The sequence below is a fragment of the Microcaecilia unicolor genome, chromosome 7, assembly GCF_901765095.1.
Source record: "Microcaecilia unicolor chromosome 7, aMicUni1.1, whole genome shotgun sequence".
NCBI lineage: Eukaryota > Metazoa > Chordata > Amphibia > Gymnophiona > Siphonopidae > Microcaecilia > Microcaecilia unicolor.
Window position 1 is genome coordinate 79,689,874 of NC_044037.1, and position 25,231 is coordinate 79,715,104.

The following is a 25,231-nucleotide window of genomic DNA, read 5'->3' on the forward strand; positions in this document are numbered from 1 at the left end:
ATTGTGGTCCTCGAGTATATGATTGCCCACCCCTGTTCTGTTATTTTGTCAGGCCATTGATATGACCAAGAAGAGCATGCAGTTTTCTAAGGCATGACTGAGAACTCTGCAGCTGAAGCAGAATGGATGGAGGTCTCCTATATAAAGCAACACAACTGAATACACAACGTTTGGAAAATAGAAGAAAAATTATCCAGAATACCTGAAGGAGTGGTAGTGTTGAGAACTCTGATGGTATACTGAGAAAGGTAATTCCAACAACAAAAAGATAATGGGGTTGATATTCAAAGAGATATAAGTGGGTAGGAGAGCACCTGCCTGCTTAAATCGCTTGTTGCTGCCTACCTCCGATACTCAGTGGCACTAAAGTGGGCAGTTCCGCTGAATATCACCTCTGACTGCCACAAAAAAAGGGACAGGTCAGGGGTGGTACTGGGGTAGCATTAGGGAGGAGCCCAGAGTTATGAGAGTGCCAGTAATATTCAGTGCCAGGGCCTGCATAGCTAAGCCACCAAATTTTGGTCAGCTTAAAATTTGTGCTCTTTGCATGTGTAAATTATACACGTGCCAAACATGCACCAAATTGGAGTTACTGCCCAGTTACCGTGTGGCCCTTGTCATAATTTTAATTTTGGCGCACATCCGCTAGGGGTATCTGAAAAACATTTTTTAATTTCCGGCGCCTGTAATGGATGCGCGCCAAGTGGCATTTGACTCATGTAGGTCATTACCGCCCAGATTCTTTACCGCTAGGTCTACGGCTGGCGGTAAGGTCTCAGACCCAAGATGGACGTGCGGCAATTTTGATGTTGCCGCACATCCATTTTCGGGAAAAAAAGAGGCCTTTTTTACAGGCACGCTAAAAAGTGGATCGGCGCGCCTACACTACCGCAAGCCATTTTTCAGCACGCCTTTGTAAAAGGACCCCCAAAGTTTATGGGTTGGCCCACCAGACCTAGTAAAATCTAACCCTGTATTTGCACTGGGAAACCTTAAAATTAATTTAGCCACTGTCTCCAGGATCTTAGGAGTGGAAATGAATTGTCAATTTTCCTTAAACTCCCAGGTCAATAAAGTAGTGAAAAATTATTTTCATCTTCTTAAGAAAGAGGACTGTTCATAATGTTTTGATCAGGAGATGCTTTGCTTGTTAGTACAATCTCTAATACTTTCTCAATTAGATTATTGTAACTTCATATATATTGATTGCACAAAGAATCTAAAAAGTAAGCTGCAAAGGGTGCAGAATGCTGCCATACAAGTAAATTTTGTGGCACATAAACATGATTTTATTACTCCTTTAACAAAACAATTACACTGGCTACTGATGGAGGCCAGACTAGAATTTAACGTGATGACACTGGTCCATAGATTCACCATGGTGATGCTCCTGCATACCTGTTGGATCATGTTTTGGGCATCCGGTCATAATAGCCCTGACCAAATAGCCCCGACAAAAAAGCCCTGACAAAACAGCCTTGTAACGAAATAACCCTTGACATTTCATACCCTAACAAAATAGCCCTTGACAAAATGGCCCCTCCCACAAAACAACCCTTGGCAAAATAGCCTCTACACAAAACAACCCCCTTAATAAAACAGCCCCCTACGAAAAAATAACATCACAAAAAATAACTACAACTGAAATCTTCACTGATAAAGAGGGGAAATTTCAAAAGAAACGTCCAAGTTGCGATTTGGATGTCTTTGCAAAACGTCAAAATCCAGGGGTGGGGAAACCCATATTTTTGAAAAAAGATGGACATCCATCTTTTGTTTCGAAAATACCATTAGAGACGTCCAAATCCTTAAATTTGGACGTCCCTAGATTTGAACATCCTTTGATCTGGACGTTTCTGACTTTCGGCTATTGTCGAAACCAAAGACGTCCATGTCAAAAACGTCCAACAGCAAACCATTTGGACGTGGGAAGAGCCAGCATTTGTAGTTCACTGGTCCCCCTGACATGCTAGGACATGAACCGGGCACCCTAGGGGCACTGCAGTGGAGTTTATAAATTGCTCCCAGGAACATAGCTCCCTTACCTTGTGTGCCGAGCATAGGCGCCCCGTATAAGAGGCTTGGGGAGGCTAAGCCTCCCCAGCCGAATCGTCGACTTCCGCTTGTGGAGCAGCCCACCCTTCCGCCCCCGCATTTTCATCTTTTATTTCCGTGGCAGCGACGTCAATGAAGAAAAAGACTACAGGCTCGCCGCCAGCTTCTCCCTTCTCTCTGCTCTCGCGGAAACAGGAAATGCATCACGGGACACTGTGTGCAAGAGAAGGGAAGCTGGCGGCGAGCCTGTAGTCTTTTTCTTCATTGACGTCGCTGCCACGGAGCGTATGGAGGTAAGCTCCGCCCCCTTTAGCCTCCCCAAACAGTTGGGCTACCGACCGTCTATGGTGCCGAGCCCCCCAAAACCCACTACACACAACTGTATACCACTACCATAGCCCTTACGGGTGAAGGGGTGCCTATGTAAGGGTACAGTGGGTTTGTGGTGGTTTTGAAGAACTCGCTGTTTCCTCCACAAATGTAAATGTAGGGGGTATGGGCCTGGGTTCGCTTGTCTGAAGTGCACTGCAGTACCCACTAAACTGCTCCAGGGACCTTCATGCGCTGTCATGGATCTGAGTATGACATCTGAAGCTGGCATACAGGCTAGCACAAAATATTTTTAAATATGTTTTTTTGAGGGTGGGAGGGGGTTAGTGACCTCTGGTGGTCATCTGGTCATTTCAGGCACCTTTTTGTGCCTTATTTGTAAAAAAAACACATCCGGTGAAAAAGTCCAAGTGTTCGTCAGGGACGTCCTTGCTTTTTTCTACTATGGGTCAAAGACGTCCAAGTGTTAGGCACACCCAAGTCCTGCCTTTGCTATGCCTCCGACACGCCCCCTTGAAATTTGGACGTCCTTGCAACGGACTTCAGTTGGAGATGTCCAAAATTGAGTTTCGATTATACCGATTTGGACGTCTCTGTAAGAAGGACAGCCATCTTCCATTTTATGTCGAAAGATGGATGTTCTTCTCTTTTGAAAATGAGCTTGAAAGACTCCTACCAGCATTCAATTGCATAAAGCATATATAAATAAAATTCTATAGCTACAAACTGGTATTCATGATCTGTTCTGCTATTTAAAGAAACTATTCTTCCAACATGCTAATTAAATAAAGTGACTAACTTGCGGGCATTTCAGGGCAGAGTCAGGTTAACTGTCGATTTTCAGCCCCTCCACATAAGTAAGCTGCTTAAACTGGGCTGCATAGAGCAGTCCTGTCTTTAAGTAGTTTGACTTATGCAGTCAAGGGCAAAATTGACTTAGCCGGCTCAACCAACCCCCCCCCCCCCCCCCCCCCCCCCCCCCCCCCCCCCAGATATTCAGTACTAAAGCCCAGACGGGACCTGGCATTGATATCCAGGAATAATACCAGCAGCAGAAAGCAAAACACATCACCACCGCCAAACATGGGAGGAGGGGATTGTTTTTTGATTATTAAGGTCTGGTGTACATTGCCATTGGCCATGTGTTTCCTTTAAGTTTAGCCATCTTTGTCTAGACAAGATTACACCATATTCTTTCCAATTTATGTCCTTGATGCTTAAGGACCCGTAGTTTTGGGGAGAACAATGGGGAGCATTTGTGAGAGAGCATAAGACCTTCTTCTGTAGGGCTGTTTTTTTTCTAGGGCCATCACTGAGTGTGCAGGGAAAAAAATTGCTCCATCCAGTCTGTCCAATTATTTTGTCTACACTACTATGGATATATCCCAACCATTAGAACTAATACAAGGACAGGTTAGGAAGGGCAACAATCCTGAGCACCAAGCTAGGAGGTGCCACATCTTTATTTGGTGTTATTCTATATATGTGCAAGCATATAAATCCAATAAAAAAGAAAATGTCAACAGCAACCTTTGCCCTGCACCCATTTCGTCAGTAACTGTCCTGATCCTACTGTCAACCACAAAAGCTCAATGGCATCATAGCCCAGTATGGGTCACATCTGAGTAAGCCGAAAGTCCACAAGGAACATGAAGAAAATACCTAGTCCAAATTACAGATTTCTAAAAAAAATGAAAATAAAAATATTCAGCTAAACTGCAGATCAAACATGCCAAAGTGCTGATGGCACTGTTATTGCCTGAAATTATGCAAACCAAATGCAAGAAAGAATCATATTCTGATGTCATCTGCTACATAGAGGAAGCACTGAGTATTTTAAATCACAAACCTATCACTAGATCAATAAGCACAGGAAAGCGAACTAGCATATTCTACATACCATGAATAGCAGGAAAGGTGCTCATATTGCAATCATATAAAGCTTAGGCAAGGTGAAGAATCCTCTCTTTTGCAATGCTCATCTCCTTCTTATTCAGTGTTTTCATATCTTCTGCCCTGCCATAGAGGTGGAAGTGTGACAAGTATAGCCTCATACTCTTTATGTGCAACTGAAATTCAACCGATTTTTTTTCTCTACTAAGAATTACTTCTACTTAGATTATCTTTGCCTGTCCCTCTCCACGTTCTTCTGACTTTTGTCCTCCTTTGCCTGATATGTCTTTATACGATCGCACTTGCAAACTCTCACGGAAGCAGTGACTCACTTTCCTAATTTATTGACTTTGGGTGATTTTAATTTTCATATAGAAGACCCTTGATTTTCTTATGATACACTCTCCGTTTCTCTTATTAGAGATCATAATCTTTCTCAACATGTTCTTTTTCCAACTCATGTCCGCTGGTCACACATTATGTCTAGGTCTTTGTTTAAAGCTAGTTCTTTGTCCTTTTCATGCTTTAATAGTGTCCCAGTCCCTTGGTCTGATCATCTTTGATCTCCTTTTCATTATGAGGACTCACCCTGTGCCCTAGTTATCTGTTGCCACCCTCTGTCTGTAGTCAAATTCCTAAAGTAGATTCCCTTCCCTGCATGTTTTTCCAAATTATTTCTTCTATCTCCATTAAATGATCAAGCCCATCTATGGAATGAGACTCTTCAGTCCCAGATCTCTGATGAGGTAGGAAGGTCATTCTAAATTTCTCAGCTCTAAGAGGCACAGACCGGGGTTTCAAGGCCTTTCTCTTTTGAAACGTCAACACACCATACAGAGAATTGTTGGAGAAAGGAAAAATCTTCTCATTCTCCCACAGTTTCTAAACTGTGGTTATTTTTAGTTTTGTTACATTTGTACAAAGTGCTTTCCCACTCATGGCAGGCTCAATGCAGCTTACATGGGGCAATGGAGGGTTAAGTGACCTGCCCAGAGTCACAAGGAGCTGCCTGTGCTTGAAGTGGGAATTGAACTCAGTTCCTCAGGACCAAAGTCCACCACCCTAACCACTAGGCCACTCCTCTTTATCATTCATGGATTTTAAAGGCTAAAACTTTACTACTCTATACAGGTTCTTCATGTTGTTAACAAGGCAAAGAAACTTTTTCAGTGGTTATAGAACTGACAAGTCATCCTAATCATGTCCAAATTGTATGTCCTATTGCCCAAGAATTGGCAACTTTCTTTAAAACTAAGATTTCTAAACTACATCAAAATTTCATTTCAGTTCCCACTCTGCCTCCCTTCCTAATTACTTCGAGAGTCGCTATTTCTCCTATTCCATCTGGCCCTCAGATGGGTAAATTACTAGTAACCAGCCCTTCACATCTGGCTCTCCTCTATTTACTCACTAATTGTCTTCTTTAATATACCACCTCTCACAGCACTTACAAAAACTTGTCTCCTCAGAATGTAAATCTACCTGTGCTCTAGATCCTGTTCTAATCTTCATGGATTCCCTTACTCTATCACACTTTCCTATAGCATTGGCTATGATCACTACCAGCCTCACTATAAGGGAGGTCCCTCTCTTTAAAAATGCATAATTGTACATCTTGTACTTAAAAAAAAATATTCTCTTGATCCATCTTCACAATTAACTACCATCCAATTTCAAACCTCTGTTTTCTCTCTAAAATAATGGAGAGAATCATCTTTAGCAGCTTACTTCCTTTATAGATAAACATAATATTTCACATCCACATGGATTTCAAATTGAATATAATTGTGAACTATTGCTACTACTCACTTTACTGATCTTGGATTCTGGGCAAGTCACTTAACCCTCCATTGCTCCAAGTACAAAATTACACTTAATGTAGCAAGTGCAAAGTGATGGATGTGGGAAAGAGGAACTATAGCTATGTAATGCAAGATTCCTCATTAGGAGTCACCGTCCAGGAAAGGGATCTAGGTGTCATCGTTGATGATATGTTGAAACCCTCTGCTCAGTTGTGCAGCAGCGGCGGCTAAGAAGGCAACAGGTATTATTAGGAAAGGGAATGGAAAACAAAAATAAGGACGTTATAATGCCCTTGTAATGTTTCATGGTGTGACCGCACCTCGAATATTGTGTACAGTTCTGGTCACCGCATCTTAAAATAGATATGATGGAATTAGAAAAGGTACAGAGAAGAGCACAGAATGTTAAAGGGATTGGGACAACTTCCCTATGAAGAAAGGCAAAAACAGCTAGGGCTCTTCAGCTTGGAGAAGAGATGGCTGAGGGGAAATATGATAGAGAGCTATAAAATAATGAGTGGAATGAAACAGGTAGACGTGAATCAATTGTTTACTCTTTCCAAAAATACTAGGACTAGGGGGCACACAATGAAGCTACAAGGTAGTAAGTTTAAAACGAATCAGAGACAATATTTCTTCACGCCACGTGTAATTAAACAATGGAATTTGTTGCCAGAGAATGTAGTAAAAGCAGTTAGCTTAGCAGGGTTTAAAAAGGGTTGGATAGCATCCTAAAAGAAAAAGTCCATAAGCCAATATTAAAGACTAACAGGCTCATTTCAAAAGAGAAAAACCGTCCCAAAAAGTGACATAATTCTGCATTTGGATGTTATCTCACAAAGACGTCCAGGAAAGATAGACTTTTTTTTTGTAAAAATGACTTTTCCTGTTCTGATTTTGGACGTTTTACAAAAAATGTCCAAATTCGACTTAGATGTCATATCCAAAAATGCCCCTTCTGCATTTGACTTGCCCAAAGTCACAAGGAGCAGCAGTGGAAATGAGTCCATGTTGCCAGGATCACAGCTGCTCTAACCATTAAGCCACTCCTCCTCTGTTTTGGACGTCTTGCATTTAGACATCTTTTGTTCAAAATGGGCCAAATAAAGGAACGTCTAAATCACAGGACGTCCATAGTATTTTCAAACACAAAAGATAGACGTCCATCATTTTAGAAAATGACCTTCTTTCCTGTTTGGAATTTGGACGTTTTGTAAAATGTCCAAATTCTGATTTAGATGTTCTATTGAAAATGCCCCTCCAAGGCAAACATGCATTTTATTATGCTGATGGTATCTTATTGGTGCATTATGTTGATTCACTTCAACCTGACCTTAGAAAATTAAATACTGTATTAGACAGCATTTCTTCCTGGCTCTACAAGAATCAACTTGTAGTTCATCTGAAAAACTGTAGCAGCCTGGATTACAGGATTTCTACAGTCCTGACTGTAGCAATCTGGATTACAAGATTTCCATTGGCTCCCTCCATAGCCTTGATACTTCACAGTGCCCTCCCTCCCAAATTGCAGAGCTGGCTAAACCTGGAGAGAAAGCCTGGGAGGGCAATGCATTACTCTCCTCAGGGGAAAAAAAAGATTTAAATGCTCCCAGGTTCCAAGCTAATTCATGTTTAATGTGCGATAAAATGCCATAAATAAGTAACTAAATAGAAACTCTGGAGAAAAAAATATCTGCACCAATATAACAGGGTTAGCGTGTCCCTATAACCAGCCCTTCCAAATGACACACTGTAACCAGGTACCTCTAAGTGCAGCCAAGGATAGAACAATCTCCTCCAGCCACAGGCTCCTGGTACAGTCAAGAAATAAATGTCCACCCGCAACTTCAATCTTAAAGACTTTATTCCATGCAGGTTTCTAGTAGACCTGATACACAGTGCCAACAGCAGCATTCACCTTCAATCTTAAGCACATATAAGCCACCTGAAAGTGTGTGGCAAATAGTCCCCTTTAAGCAGTAGGCTATCAGCACATATCAGGATTCAATACAGGCTCACAGTCAGCTCCAGTCTGGGCTCTTTATCCAGTGCACAGTAGTTCAATTCCAATAGAAGCAGTTCCTTCAATTCATCATCACAATTAAATCACAAAGCAGCAGTCTCCCCTTCTATTCTCTTTACCTTTAGGAGAGTTCAATACTTTAGGGACTCCTCATACCCAAGGGATTTCACCCTGCATCAGCTTCACTGGTAAATTCAATACTTTAGGGACCTCCCTTACCCAAGGATTTTCAGCCTACAAATACTTTTGGGACTTCCTCACACCCAAGGGATTTCAGCCTGCTTAAGTACTTTAGGACCCTCTCTTACCCAAGGGTTTTCAGCCTGTAACTACTTCTCTCTCTCTGCTGGGACTCCTTCCCACCTGCCTAATCAATCCCTGGCTTCTGCTACCACAACCAATCATTCTCCTCTCATTAATTCCCCCACACCAATACCAGCTGAGCATTAGACTAATGATGATCTCCTGCACACAGGGTTTCCCATCTCTCTTTCCCCCTAGTGGCAGCCCATCTACATGTCCTGCCAGCTTACACCCTTGTCTTCCCCCATTGCAGCTAGGAATCCAGGTCTGGTTCCTCATCTCACCCCCTGGCTCCTTGCCTGCAATGCCTTCTGGGACTTGTATTTCAGACTGAAACTGCCTTAACCCAACTATCCTGGATGTGACTTTATCACAACACCAATTACGATTTATAAGAAATTACTACTTTACCTATGGAAAGTTATTCCCTTATTATACTTTCTCTGTGTACTTCCATATGCACAAGCCCGCATGTTTGAAAATACAACATTTTTTAAGTACCCTCCCCACTCACCTATTCCAGACCTCCTCCCCGGTCCCCCGAGCTGCAGGGTCCCAGCATATACCTGAAGGCAGCTACACTGGTGGTCTAGTGGATTCTTTGGGGCAGGAAAGATCCCCAGTCTATCCTGCCCACTACCGGCACTGACACTCCCACTGCCGCATCACTCTTTAAAATGGCTGCCGAGAGTTACAAGGGCGGCCTTGCAAGACTTCAGCGGATGTCTCGCAAGGCCGCCGCTGGAAGTCTCAGCAACCATTTTTAAAGAGCAATGCGGCAGTGAGAATCCACTAGATCACCAGGATGGCTGCATTCAGGTATATGCTGGGATCCTTCGGCTCAGGGGGAGGAGAGGCAAACTGGCTCACCCTGCCTGAACAACCGGCTTGCAAAATGCTACAAAAATTAACAACCGGCTCTTGCGAGCCCATGTGAGCCGGCTCTAGCACACCACTGACAGTAAGCTTATCAGAGATGTGCACTTTGTATGATTTAGCTGTTTTAAGATTTTGAATTGGGACAGTTAGTATTAGTTGTTAGTAATGTGCTTCATTTTATTGTAAATTGATTCTTTACTTTTATCTACTGTGAATCTCATTGAGTGAAGCGGGCCATAAATACCTTTTTAAGTTAAATTAAATTAAATCTATTGACAGTTTGCAGATCCCCCTATAGTAATCTGTTACAGCTCAGTGAACAGTAGATAAATATTCATTACACACCAGACTGGGGTTATTTTAATTTGCCAAGGGAAAAGAATATCATGGTTAGCACCATTAATTATTGCATTGAACGTTTGGCCACAAATGTTCTTTTTGTCAATTAGATGCCCTGCATCATTATGTGGTAAACACCACTGTGCTGTGGAATGATAAACACCATCTTACAATGAAAACCTGAAGAGTCACTCATTTGCTGTCTGCCAGAACCACCATTATCAATCAACTAGTGAAACTGAGCTCCCAACAGAAAAATAATAGTGAAACAGAATTTTTAAGAAAAAAGGGCAAGGGTTGCCAGCATTTGAATTATTTATCACATTTATTAGAGAACCACAAAAGAAAACAAATCGGAACTATGGGTGGAGAAGCTGGATCTGAAAAAGAATTGGAAGGGGGGGGGGGGAACAGATCCGAGGGCTGGTTGGGGTATTAGAGCTTTAGCTGGTAATCTGAATGTTATGCAGGTGCCAGCCAATACTGAGTGCCAACACCATGTAACTAAGTGGCCGAAGTAAGGACTGCATTTTGTGCAGTCCTACGTGGCCATTTAACTCTGTGAGCATGGATACTGAATATGGCCAATGCTCGCATAACTGCTGGCTGCTCCCTGACTTTGCCCCTGGGCTGCCATGGTACTACCTGGATTTGGCCTGGACAATTACAGCCAATATTTAGAGGCACTGCCCAGTTAAGTGCTGCTGAATATCGGCGGCTAGCCTGCTCAGCGTAGCTTAAGCTCCTGCCTGTTTAAACCAAAGTGAATATCCCCCCACACCACCACCACTTCAATGCATAAAGCTTTTTGATGCATGGTAATGCCAAGAAACATTGCCTTCATATCTATTAAGAGTTTTTTTTTCAAATTAGTAGTTTAATTAACCTGAAAATTTTGGGGTGATCTTAAAACACTGTATGATATACTTCTAAGGATAAATGAAATTTTCAAGTCATTAGGAACCACACCTGCTAAAGATAACACCACAGCAAATCCTACTGTAGCTCTTTCCCTTATTCCATCCAGTGGAGAACTGCTCAATTGGAGCACCTTTTTGTAACCTGATACCGTGGTTCAACGAAGAACTGAAAAAACTAAAAACACAATCTAGGAAACTGGAACGCGCATGGAAAAAAATAAAAGACGAACACACACTGAACCCATGGAAACAACTACAAAGGAAATACAAATACGAATAAGACAGACCAAAAGGTCGTACTACAAAACTAAAATTGGACCGGACTACAAAAACACGAAGAAACTATATCATCTCTTGAACAAACTACTGGACACAACGCCGGTCACCACAACCAACACTGACATCCCATCTGCAGACAACCTTGCTAAATATTTCAATTAAAAAATTGTAAACCTACGCAAAACCCTACCTCAGAACAACATGGACATAGAAAACTTCATTAATGGTCTAGACCCAAACCCTGGTGAATACCCTGCTGACCGAATATGGTCAAATTTTGCTCTCCTCAGCACCGACACAGTTACCCAACAGCCATTGTCAACTGGACACCTGCCCCAGCTACCTAATACGATCTGCCCCCCACCACTTCATAACAGATCTCACATCCCACTTAAACTTCATGCTTCAACAGGGTATCTACCCTAAAGAAAAAGGCAACATCCTGCTCACCTCAATACCAAAAGACACCAAGAAAAAAGCAAACAACATTACCAACTACTGCCCAGTAGCATCTATCCCATTAGTAGTCAAGCTAACGGAAGGACTGGTGACCAAACAACTCAATGATTACATAAACAAATTCACTATACTACATGAGTCATAATCAGGATTTTGACCCCTACACAGCACTGAAACAGTACTATTCACTCTCCTAACCAAATTCAAGCAGAAAATAGCAATAGGCAAGAGCATTCTCCTCCAATTTGACGTCAAGTGCGTTCAACATGGTTAACCATAACATATTGCTAAGACTCCTAGAATACTTTGGAATCAATGGTGGCACTCTCAATTGGAATAAGGGTTTTCTAACCACAAGAACATATCAAGTGAAATAAAAAAACAAACATATAGTCACCGTGGAAACCAGGCTGTGGAGTACCGCAAGGATCACCGCTATCACCAATCCTTTTCAACCTCATGATGACTCCACTAGCCAAAACCTTATCCACTCAAGGCCTTAACCCATTTATCTACGCTGATGACGTTGCATTATACATCCCCTACAAGCACGATCTGGTGGAAATCACCAATGAAATCAAGCTAAGCTTAAACATCATGAACTCATGGGCAAATGCATTTCAACTAAAACTCAATACAGAAAAAACACACTGTCTCATCATCTCATCCCAATACAATACATACAAACCCACAAACATTAACACCACAGGATACACCCTCCCTATCTCAGACAGCCTGAAAATTCTCGGAGTAACAATCGACCATAACCTATTTCTAGAGACCCAAGCGAAATCCACCATAAACAAAATGTTTTTCTCAATGTGGAAACTCAAAAGCATGAAACCATTCTTCCCGAGGAAAATATTTTGTAACATGGTACAGTCAATGGTACTAAGCCACGCAGATTACTGTAATGGAATCTATGCAGGATGCAAGGATCAAATCATAAAGAAACTTCAGATCGCCCAAAACACAGCAGCCAGGCTTGTATTTGGAAAAACACATTCTGACAGCGACAAACCACTCCGAGAAAAATTGCATTGGCTACCAATCAAAGAACGTATCAAATTCAAAATCTGCACGACTGTTCATAAAATTATTTATGGCGAGGCACCGGGATACATGACAGGCCTCATCGACCTGCCTACCAGAAACACCACAAAATCTGCACGATCATACCTAAACCTCCACTACCCAAGCAGCAAAGGACTCAAATACAAATCTACCTATGCATCCAGCTTTTCCTACCTAAGCACACAACTATGGAATGCATTGCCAAAAGCAGTAAAACCTACGCTCGACCACCTAAATTTTCAGAAAGCACTAAAGACAGATCTGTTCAGAAGAGCATACCCCACCGACCCAACATAAAAATACCTGGACACTTGCGACACAATGTAACCAAAGACCGTAATGGACATTACCTGACTCTTCTCCCCCCTTTCCATCTCTAAGTTCCCCCCAATTGTACCTACCATACATGTACCTCATTCTACCACAATATCACTTTGTATTCATTCATACCATGTATTGGTTCAGACCGGAATCGGCTAATGCCATTAACGGTTATATGTAAGCCACATTGAGCCTGCAGAAAGGTGGGAAAATGTGGGATACAAATGTAGCAAATAATAAATAATAATAATAATAACCTGGACGTGCCAATTACCAGGTCTAAATACCAACATTCATCTTTTTGGACATGTGGCATGTCCATATTCTGGTCCCTCCCTAGCCCTATCCAAAACATGTCCAAAAAATTCTAAACAATATCGGTGATAATATAGTATTACCCCACCCCCCCAAAAAAAAAAAAAAAAAAAAAAAATATATATATATATATATATTGGTCTAACTGTCTGCATTTCATTTCTGGCCATTATTATTATTCATTCAATGTTGTCATATAGAGGAGGGTGGTGTTAAATAATGATCTGCCCCAGGTGAAAAATACACTACACAACAAAATAAGAACATAAGAATAGCCATACTGGGAAAGACCAATGGTCCATATAGCCCAGTATCCTGCTTCCATTAGTGGCCAACCCAGGTCACAAGTATCTGGTAGAAACCCAATTACTAGCACCATTCCATGCTACCAATCCCAGGGTAAGCACTGACTTCTTCCATGTCTATCTCAATAACGGACTATGGACTTTTCCTCCAGGAACTTGTCCAAACCTTTTTTAAACCCAGATACACTAACCACCATTACCGCATCCTCTGGGAATGAGTTCCAAAACATAAGTATTCTTTAAGTGAAAAATATTTCCTCCTATTTGTTTTAAAAGTATTTCCATGCAATTTCATTGAGTGTCCCCTGGTCAATGTACTTTTTGAATGAGTGAAAAATTGATTCATCTCCACCTGCTCCACATCACTCAGGATTTTATAGATCTTAATCATACCCCCCTCCACCTCAGCCTTCTCTTTTACAACCTGAAGAGCCCTACCAGCTTATTTTCAAAAGAGACGGACGCCCATCTTCCGACACAAATCGGGAGATGGACGTCCGTCTCAAAAACAGGTATAATCAAAAGCTGAATTTGGACGGCCCCAACTGCTTTCCGTCAAGGGGACGGGCAAAATTCTCGGGGGCATGGCTGAACGGTAGCGAAGGCGGGACAGGGGCGTTCTGTGGCGTGGTTAACAGATGGACCTCCGCGTCTGATAATGGAAAGAAGCAAGACATCCACAACGAGCATTTAGTCCACACAAAGTTGGTCCTGTTTTTTTCACAACCAAGCTTCCAAAAAGTGCCCAAACTGATCAGATGACCACCGGAGGGAATCGGGGATGATCTCCCCTGTCTCCCCCAGTGGTCACTAACCCCCTCCCACCCTAAAAAACAAACTGTTTAAATATTTTTTCCAGCCTCTATGTCAGCCTCAAATACCATACCTAGCTCCATGACAGCAGTATGCAGGTCCCCCGAGCAATTTTAGTTTAGTTGGTGCTGCGCGGGACCCATGTAGAGAGCAAAAATCGGAAGAAAAAAAAAACCATGCAAGTGCAGTCAAGGATGTTCAAAAAAAAATTACATGCAAGTGCAGTCAGGGACGTCCAAATTAAAACAATAGTAATAGGGGGATTCAAACCAGCCACCTTCTGATTACAAGACCTGTGCTGTAACCACTGCACCACTTACTCAGCTGTCTAAGCAGCCTTCTCTTTCCATTAAGTCCCTCCAAGTTGCTCTCAGCCAATCACAGCTCATTTACCTGACATCGGTGTCAGCTAAACCAGCTGTGATTGGCTGACAGAAACTTGGAGGGACTTAATGGAAAGAGAAGGCCGCCTAGACAGCTGAGTAAGTGGTGCAGTGGTTACAGCACAGGTCTTGTAATCAGAAGGTGGCTGATTCAAATCCCACTATTACTATTGTTTTAATTTGGACATCCCTGACTGCACTTGCATGTTTTTTTTTTGGACGTCCCTGACTGCACTTGCATGTTTTTTTTTTCTTCCGATTTTTGCTCTCTGCATGGGTCCCACGCAGCACCAACTAAACTAAAATTGCTCCGGGGACCTGCATACTGCTGTCATGGAGCTAGATATGATATTTGAGGCTGGCATAGAGGCATCTCAGGGGGACCAGTGCACTACGAATGCTGGCCCCTCCCACGACCAAATGGCTTGGATTAGGTCCGTTTTTTAGATGGCCGGCAGCGGTTTTGATTATCGCTGAAAACAGCGGCCGGCCATCTCTAGGTCCAGCGATCTCACCATTTGTGTCGTCTATCTCTAGAGTCGACACAAATGATGGGATTTCAGCGGGCCGAACCGTATAATCGAAACCGAAGATGGACGGCCATCTCATTTCGATTTTACGGTTCGCTCCGCCTCTTCGCGGAGCCGTCTCCAGAGATGGACGTTTTTACACATGGGCGTTCGCGTTCGATTATGCCCCTCCTAACCTCTTTAGCCTTTCCTCTATCATTTTGGTCACTCTTCTTTGAACCTCTTCTAATTCCACTATATATTTTCTGAGATACAGCAATCAGAATTGAAGACAAGTTGAGGTGGCAAAATTGGTATAATTGAGTGATGCAGAGGCATTATACCATTTTTGGTCTTGTTTTGCATCCCTCTCCTAATAATTCCTAGCATCCTGTTTGCTGTTTTCTGTCCAATAACCAGTTCTTAATCCACAGAAGAATATTGCCTCCTATCCCATGACTCCTTAATTTTCTCAGGAGTCTCTCATGAGGTACCTTGTCAAAAGCCTTCTGAATATACTACATCAACCAGCTCATCTTTATCAACATGTTTATTCAAGCCTTCAAAGAAATGAAGCAAATTGGTGAAGCAAGATCTCCCTTGGCTGAATCCATGCTGACTCTATCTCATTAAACCATGTTTGTCTATGTGTTCTGTAATTTTATTCTTTATAATATGTTCCACTATTTTGCCCAGCACTGAAGTCAGGTTTACCAGTCTGCAATTTCCTGGATCATCCCTGGAACCCTTTCTTAAAAATCAGTGTCACGTTGGCCACTCTTCAGTCTTCAGGTACTACGGATTATTTCAACGATAGGTTACAGATCACTAGCAGCAGATCATCAATTTCATGTTTGAGTTCTTTCAATACCCTGGGGTGTATACCATCTAGTCCAGGTAATATATCACTGTTTAACTTGTCAATTTGGTTCAGCACATCTTCCAAGTTCACCGAGATTTCTTTCAGTTCCTCCGCATCGTCACCCCTGAAAACCATTTCCAGTATAGGTAGATCGCTTACATCTTCTTCCTTAAAGACCGAAGCAAATAATTCATTCAATCTCTCTGCTATGGACTTGTCTTCCCCGAGTGCTCCTTCCTGATTTAACAGTCCTACAGGTTCCCTCGCAGGCTTCTTACTTCTGGTATACATGAAAAAAGCGTTACTATGAGTTTTGGTCTCTGCGGCAAGTTTTTCTTCATATTCTTTTTTAGTCCTCTTTATCAATGCTTTGCATCTGGCTTTACAGTGCTTATGTTGCCTCTTATTTTCTTCATTCAGATCCTATTTCCATGTTTTGAAGGATGTTCTTTTGGTTCTAATAGCCTTTTTCACCTCACCTATTAACCATGTTGGCTGTCCTTTGCTCTTTTTTCCACCTTTGTTAATACATGGAATACATCTGGTCCGTGCTTCCACAATGGTATTTTTAAACAACGCCCACACCTGATTTAAAGTCCTAACCTTTGCAGTCAATCTTTTCAGCTTCTTTTTAACCATTTTCCTCATTTTGTCATAGTCACCCTTTCAAAAATGAAAAGCTGCTAAAGTAGATTTCCTTAGTGACTTCACTCCAGATATCAGATCAAATTTGATCATGTTATGATCACTGTTTCCAAGCAGATCCGATACTGCTACCTCTTGTACTATGCCCTGCATTCCACTATGGATTAGATCCAAAATAGCTCCCCCTCTCCTTGTTTCCTGGACCAGTTGCTCCAACAAGCAGTCATCTATTACATCTAGAAATTTTACCTCCCTAGCACTTCCTGATGTAACATTTATCCAGTCAAAATTAGCATAATTGGAACCATCCATTATTATAACGTTGCCCAATTTGACAGCTTTCATAGCTTCTGTAAACATATTTTCATTTGTCTGTTCATTCTGTCCCTGAAGATGGTAGTACTACCCTACCAGTATATTCCTTCCCTTCATACCTGGAATTTCTATCCATAAAGATGCCATGCTATCTGTTTTCTGTAGAATGTTTATCAAGTTTGACTCAATTCCCCTTTTAATATACAGCACACCCCCACTCTAATTTGATCCACTCTATCATTGCGATATAATTTGTACCCTGATAACACAGTGTCCCATTGATGTTCTCCTTCTACCAGGTCTCTGAAATACCTATTATATCTACCTCATCATTTAGTGTTATATACTCCAATTCTCCTCTCTTATTTTTAAGGCTTGTAGCACTGTATTTTTTCCTTGCATCTGCAGGCTGCTTTGAAGTTAATGGGGATAATTTGCATCCTTTACTCTGTTCTCCCATTGAACACCTCTGGCTTTCTTTCACCATTATTGAAACCTATCGAGATTCCCTAAAGATCCTGTTTCAATAGTATCCTTCAAGAATACTCCACACCAAACCATGTGCTGCTGGGTGACTGTCAGCTTCCCCCCCTCCCCCCAGTTTAGTTTAAAAGCTGCTCTATCTCCTTTTTAAATGTTAGCACCATCAACCTGGTTCCATCCTGGTTAAAGTGGAGCCCATCCTTCCGGAACAGGCTCCCCCTTCCCCAGAAAGTTGCTCAGTTCCTAACACATCTAAATCCCTCATCCCTATACCATCATCTCAACCACACATTGAGACTTCAGAGCTCTGCCTGCCTCTTGGGTCCTGAGCGTGGAATGGGAAACATTTCTGATAATGCTACCCTGGAGGATCTGGATTTCAGCTTTCTACCTAGGAGACTACATTTGTCTTCCAGAACCCTCCTCCCACATTTTCCTATATCATTGGTACCCATATGTACCAAGACAGCAGGTTCCTCCCCAGCACTATCTAAAATCCTATCTAGGTGATGCGTGAGGTCTGCCACCTTCACACCAGGCATCAGATAACTAGGTGATCTTCATGTCCACCAGCCACTCAGCTATCTACATGTCTAATAATAGAATCACCAACTACAACAGCCACCCTAACCCTTCCCTCCTGTGCAGAAGCTCCTGGAGACACACCCTTGGTGCGAGAGAATATTGCATCTTCTGGTGGTCTGGTCTTGGCTAAAGGATTACTTCCAACTTCACCAGGGTGATGCTCTCCTTTTAGGAGACCTCTCACCTCCAAGGCAACAGAAGGGCTGCCAGACTGGAGGTGGGACTTAGCTACAATGTCCTTGTAGACCTCCTCTATGTACCTCTCTGTCTCCCTCAGCTCCTCCAAGTCTGCTACTCTAGCCTCAAGAGAACAGATTCATTCTCTGAGAGCTAGGAGCTCTTTGCTTCGAGCACACATATATAACCTCTCACCAACTGGGAGATAATCATATATGTGACACTCAATGCACATGACTCCATTGCCCCCATGTAAGCCGCATTGAGCCTGCCATGAGTGGGAAAGCACGGGGTACAAATGTAACAAAAATAAATAAAATAAAATAAATAGCACCCCAGTCAATGCTAGTGCACCTTTGTAAAAGACCCACTTGGTCCTTAATTCATAGATCTAACATGGGCCATGTTTCAGTGTGAAACACCTGTGGCAGGGTTCAGAAGAATGGATTTCAGCTTTTTTTTTAAAAAAAGGACAAAAAACACAATGTTCCAGTACAGACATTCAAAGACCAAAGTTGCACAGTCACATGAACACTTTCAGTGACTTGCAAGATGACTCCCAGTTACACAATTAACTTACAGAGACTGTCAGTTACATGTGTTCCTGCCACGTTTATGCAACTGCAGTTATGCCAGGCCTATGGCTGCTGTAACTGTGTACATGTAAGCATTCTATAACAAACTCTGGGGGCTCAGATGCCATTATTGAATAGGCTCTCACTGCACAGCATTAGGGCTCACTGATACAATTACCTCCATAGGTCCTACAAGTATAAGTCTACTGAAATGGGTGAGCAGTTTTGTAAACCCATTCTCCCCTCCTCTCTCCTACACTCATCCCAGACATCATAATTCCTTCTAAATAACTACATTATCCGACACTGTGATATCCTCAGCTTTGATCAGCACAGCGAAGAAACCTGGCTCGAGAATCAAACCTAACTGGGAAAGAGACTTGTTACATTTACTTTCTTCCAAAATGTGCTCAACAGCAATAATGGAGATCTAACTTCATAACATAAGTACAAAAAAACTGTAGTTTGAAAAAATAAGGACTGCCATAAAGTTGAATTTATTTGCTGGGGGTGAAAGCAAAGCAAGGCAGGCCATGTTAAAAGATAATTCCATGCTCTAAATTGAAGATTTATATGTTTTTTGCTCAGATATACAGATACTCTTCTGGCTGAATAATGATTTTTCAGTCCAAATAAATTGAGAATTAAAGTAGCCTACCTTCCACTAATAAGAGGATAATTTTTGTATCAGGCCACCTAAATTGTGCAACAGGTATGAATACAAGTTGCACCAATTTTCTAAAGAAGATGGGAGTCAATATTCAGCTGGTGGTGCTTGGTGTTTTGCTTACTGCTGCCGGCGTTATGCCCAGAAATCTAATGCCGGGCCATGTCTGGGCGTCCGAATTGAATTTCTAGGTTTATGGAGCTGGCTAAAGCACAGCTGGTTAAGTGCAATATTCAGCATTTAACTAGAACAGATCCTATGAAAAGTAAAAACAAATAACAGAGTCTATGCATTTAAGACAGTCTTATGTTACAGGCAGGCAAAGACATGCTAAGAACCAGGATGGGGCCAAATCCCAGGAACCAGTCTGTGACAAAAATTAGAAGAAAAAACCCAAAGACAAGCATGGACAGGCAGAAATAGAGCACAACAGAAGCTGAACTTTAAAGATCAAATGGTAGTACTTGTAAAGGAGTTGATTTTGCAGCAGAAAACAAATAGTTCAAATAAACTGGGAGCAATGGAAAATTTACAGTGTGAGAGATCTTGACCTAGGCCTCAACTACTGAAGAGCAGTGGAAAAATGTTTACGATGAAAGTGAGATGATTCCCTGATTTCTGTTCAAAGCTCCCTGTATGCAACAGTGAGATAAATGGAATTAGAAGGTCAGGAAACAATCAAAATTAGGGAAAAATTAGAAGACACGAAGGAATGGGAGAGGATAAATAATGGTCTCGGGGTAAGGTGGGTGCAAGACAACAAAATTTAGCATCATAGAAAGCACAGGAACCTGATATTTGTTTCTGATATTAAAGAAATCTAGAAAAGAGAGAAGTAGAAAAGAAATTAACAGGTCAATATTCAAGTACTGTGGTTAATGGACCTTATAAACATCTACACTGCCATGTTTTAATTATGCCCATATATTCAGCACCACTCAATATCTGGAAAATGAGCAGGTTGAAAATAGGTATACAGAAGTGAACATCCCTGATTATGCATAGAATCATAGCATTTAAGTGCGTATATGCACACATATGTGCAAAAATGCCCAAATTCCGCCTAAGCTCTATTCTAGAAAAATGTGCAAATCATACGTAATGTGTATTCGACAGATGGGCATATACATCAGGTACAAAAGGGCAGCACTTACCCTTTTTCATCAAACTTACAGAATGCTTTAAATTATAAATTTATCGCTGGCATTTAGGTATGAGCATTCAGGGCCGGCCTTACCAATTTTGGGATCCTGTGTGGACCAGTTTGGGAGGTCCCCGGCAATCCGGTATTTCCCCCTGTATCCAAACCCCCCACCTTAGAACGTACATTTCTTCTTAGAGGGCTCAGATCAGCAGCCAGAGATTTGCATAGGCTGTCCGCCTGCATCCCTAGAGCCTGCTCTGTGTTGTGTTCCACCCTTGCAGAAGCAGGAAGTTATGTCAGAAGGGGGCAAGATGTAGGGTGGAATGCAGCAGACAGCAGGCTGTGGGGATGACAGCAGACGGTCTATGCGAATGGCTGGCTGCTGCCCTGAGCCCTCTAAGGAGAAATACATGTTTTAAGATTAGGGGGAAAGGTTCAGAGATTGGGGGGACATACCAGGGCAGGGCCAGCCCTGTGAGCATTTATATCAACTCTGTGGCACCTACTTTCCTTTACAGAATGGATGCTTATAGGCACACTGATATAGAATTGCCCTTTATCCGTATAAATTTAGGACAGACTTCTTGATGGCCTACATTTATCCAGATAACTATACAGATAGCACACTGAAACTCACTGACAAAAGAGTCTGTGAAGATTTTCAGTGGTACTTACCAGATCATGATTGTCATTATCTGAGTAATAGCCTTTGAATATCGAGGCCCTATCACAATCTATTCTAAATTTTAGAACAAAAACAAAGTTTGTGTTAACTACAAGTTATCTGCAAACTAAAGTATAGCCTTTTAATCACTACTGATTAAGTATAACAAGTAAGACACCAATATAAACTTAGTCATAATCACAAAATAATTAGCACCTTTTCCCTCACATAAGAAAGCTTGTATCAGCACACTAATTAAACCACATGCAAGTGCTAATTAGGGTTCCTAAACAATTCTTCTTTTATATATGGATACATATGTATGACAGTTATTGATTGGGTATTTCAAAACAAAATGTTTTATGACCTTATTAACAATATATTTTAAGACAATGACACATGACCAAGGTTCAGAACCCTTCGTGTGATGTTCTTTTATTCTCATACAATCTCAAATGATCAAACTTCCATTTCTTTTCAGATTACTTTTTCTGTACTGGTTCTCATTAAAAAGTCATCACTCTAGGCCTCAATTATTTCACTTGTACTTTTTTTCTTCAGGCTGTGAAACTAATGCAGGAAGTTTTCACACCTGATGGAACACAACACAACACAACACCCTTGAGACTTACTATTGTTGGTATTTAAAAAATGTTACATTTCTTTCCCACCCATTTCCTCAAATGGACCCTGAGCAACTTATTATATGAAATAAATAAAGTATCATTACAATAAATGCACAATACCATCAAAACACAATATGCAACCCCATTCCCACCTGCACTCACAACAGGTAGGAGGAATAAAAACTATCAAGCCAAGCTGGCCCTCTTGGACCCTCTAGTGATCTATCCACAAAGCTGCCAGTCTAATATAGTCCAAATGGAACATACCTGTCTGAAAATTCAATAGTGGTGGAAAAGAATGTTTCCCTCAGAAAATCCAAAGCAGTGTGGGTATGGGGGGGGGGGCTCTCTGCCTTTCTCACTCTTTAGGTACATGGTACTTGCCAACTCCTTACTGCTGTCATTTATTCTCCCTGACCCCCAGCAGCAAGGAGATTAGGTTCCTCAAGGCTGTGTTTACTTGCAGTCCTTGAGTGCCAAAAAAAACCAGATCAAGGCTTCAGAATATTCCCAATGAGTATGCATGAGACAGATTTGTATTTAATGAGGGTAGTATGCATACAAATCTATCTCACGCATATGTTTTGGATTATCCTGAAAATCCGAACTGTTTGCAGCTTTGAGGACAGTCAGTGATTAAAACTGCCTTATATTACAGGACATGGTTTCTCAACATCCCATTAAAAGAAGTTTGCAACATTTTTCATCTTCCAGTTCTGACTCACATAGAAATGTCTTTGATGTCTCATTATGAAAAATAATGCTGAAGCTTTTGAGTTGACCACTAGCTGTAACTACTCAAGTAGTTATTTATCCTCCAGAACTATTTTCCCTAGGCTGTGAACTCAAGACCAGACACATTTCCAGTGCAAAAATAAATAGAAATGCAGGAAGTCATGCCTATCGTGGGCCAAATTCTATAAATGGTGCCTTAAAATTGGTGCTGAAAAACCACATGCTTAGCGTAATTCTATAAATATTCTGCAGCCTGGTACAATCAATGGTGCTAAACCACCTAGATTACTGCAATGCAATTTATGCTGGATGCAAAGAACAAATCATCAAGAAATTCCAAACTGCCCAAAACACAGCAGCCAGACTCATATTTGGAAAAACGAAATACGAAAGCGCCAAGCTCCTAAGAGAAAAATTACACTGGCTCCCACTTAAAGAACGTATTGCGTTCAAAATTTGCACTCTGGTTCATAAAATCATTCACAGCGAGGCCCCGGTTTACATGTCAGACCTCATAGACTTACCAACCAGGAATACAAAAAGTTCAGCATGCACATTCCTGAATCTCCATTACCCCAGCTGCAAAGGACTAAAATATAAATCAACATATGCATCCAGCTTCTCCTACATAAGTACGCAACTATGGAATGCACTACCATATGCCATATAAACAATGCATGACCTAACAAACTTCCGAAAATCACTAAAAAACAACCTGTTCAAGAAGGCATACCACAACGATCCATCCTAAATACCAGAGAACGAAACTTATACCAGAACTGGACTTAACCAAAATCTCTATACCTGACTGCTTCATCTACTTTATCACTAACGAACTTTAACGCAATACCACTTTATTTCTCATTCTGAAAATTAATTCTCTATACTTAACTGCTTAATCTACTCTGTCACTTATGAACTTTAACGCAATACCACTTTGTATTTCTTCTTGCCGGAAATGGCGATCGCCATTACGGAATAATGTAAGCCACATTGAGCCTGCAAATAGGTGGAAAAACTTGGGATACAAATGCAACAAATAAATAAATAAATAAACTATGCCTAAAGTTAGGTGTAGTTTATAGAATACACTTAGCGGCCATTCTTGTGACTAAAATTTAGGTGCACGTATTTAGGCCATCTAAAACCAGGCCTAAATACCTAACTTAGGTGCATATTGAGTGTATTCTATAATAGTGCGCATAGTTTTTTTGAAATGCCCTAGACCCGCCCATTCCATGCTCATGGCCATACCCCCTTTTCTGGCTACGTGCATGTGAATTTACGTGCACCACATTACAGAATACGCCTGCATGTTAATTCTAATTAAAGCCAATTAGTGCTCCTAATTGGTTGTTAAGTACAAATTATCAGCACTGATTGACTCGTTAATCAATTAAGCTGTACGTGCAATTTGGCCGTGCAGTCGAATTAGTGCGCACAACTTAAGATGCCATTTATAGAATTTGGGGGTATGATCGTAGCTACAACTTAATACATATTGGACATAGAACCTATATTTTAAAAATAATTTTTAGCCTCAGTGTAATATGAAATACTTCAAAAACGCAAAGAATAATACTTGTTTTAGTAATTGAGAAATGACTGCTATGAGTGTAGTTTTTAAATTCTCTAAGGGGGGAATTCATCAAGCAGTGTTAGGGCCTTAAGTCATTATGGGGCCCTTTACTAAGGCATGCCAAAAAATGGCCTGCGCTGGTGTAGGCTTGTGTTTTGGATGCGTACAGGTCCATTTTTCAGTTCGCCTGCAAAAATGGTCTTTTTTGTGGCTGAAAATGGACGTGCGGCAAAATTAAAACCAGCACACATCCATTTTCAGCCTGAGACATTACTGCCACCCATCGACTTAGCAGTCAGGTCTCATGCGTTAACCGTGCGGTAATCATCAGTGCGCGTACACTGCCGATTACTGCTGAATAAGCGCCATGCAATAGAAAATTTCTACTGCGTGTTTTGGATACATGTCAAAAATGGAATTACCGCCCAGGCCACGCGGTAGCTGGGTAGTAGTTCCAATTTGACATGTGCCTACGTGTTTTTGTAAAAGGGTCCCTATATTTGGCCCTTAAATAGCCCTAATGCTGCCTGACAAAAATTACCATAGCATTTTTTGCATCCCATTACTATGTGCACATTCTACAGATTCTGTGTAGGTCGCCCAAATTTGGGCATGAATTATAGATCTGCGTGTAAACTAATTAACCAATTAGGTATTATCAATTACTGCAGTCAACAAATGCTTAACTGCCAATAATTAGGAGTTACACATGGATCTTACCTACTCCCTATTCTATAACATGCGTGTCTTGTTTGACTCCAGCACCAAGCGGAAAACTGAGGATCTGTCCATTTCGGGAAAGGACAGCAACTTGTGGCCTACTACTTTCTCCTGGTCTGGATGGTTATTTCACCAGCTCTCCATTATGGTCTGCCATACAGACAGTTGTTCCAGCTATTCAGAGCCGCCTCAACATCTGGAGTTCAACAAAGACCAGCCTTTCTATGACTGTCATCTTTAGATAGTCTCTCTTCCTTTTCTCTGTTTCTTCTACTCTGTTCCTTCTCTCCTGTTTCATGTTATTCTATTTGTAACGATTGTAAGCCACTTTGAGTCTGCATCCATGTGGAAAAAAGTGGGATATAAATGTGCAAATAAATAAAATAAAATACTGCATACCTCCAAATAGGGTGTGGCCATAGAACGGGAATGGGAGGTTCAGGGGCATTCCC

At 41.5% G+C, this 25,231-nt stretch overlaps 1 protein-coding gene across 1 annotated transcript in view; it reads right to left on the bottom strand.

Annotated features, from left to right (window-relative positions):
- The window catches only part of DIAPH2 (diaphanous related formin 2), a 1,482,340-nt gene that overhangs the window by 333,588 nt on the left and 1,123,521 nt on the right, over window positions 1-25,231 (bottom strand). The window lies entirely within an intron of this gene.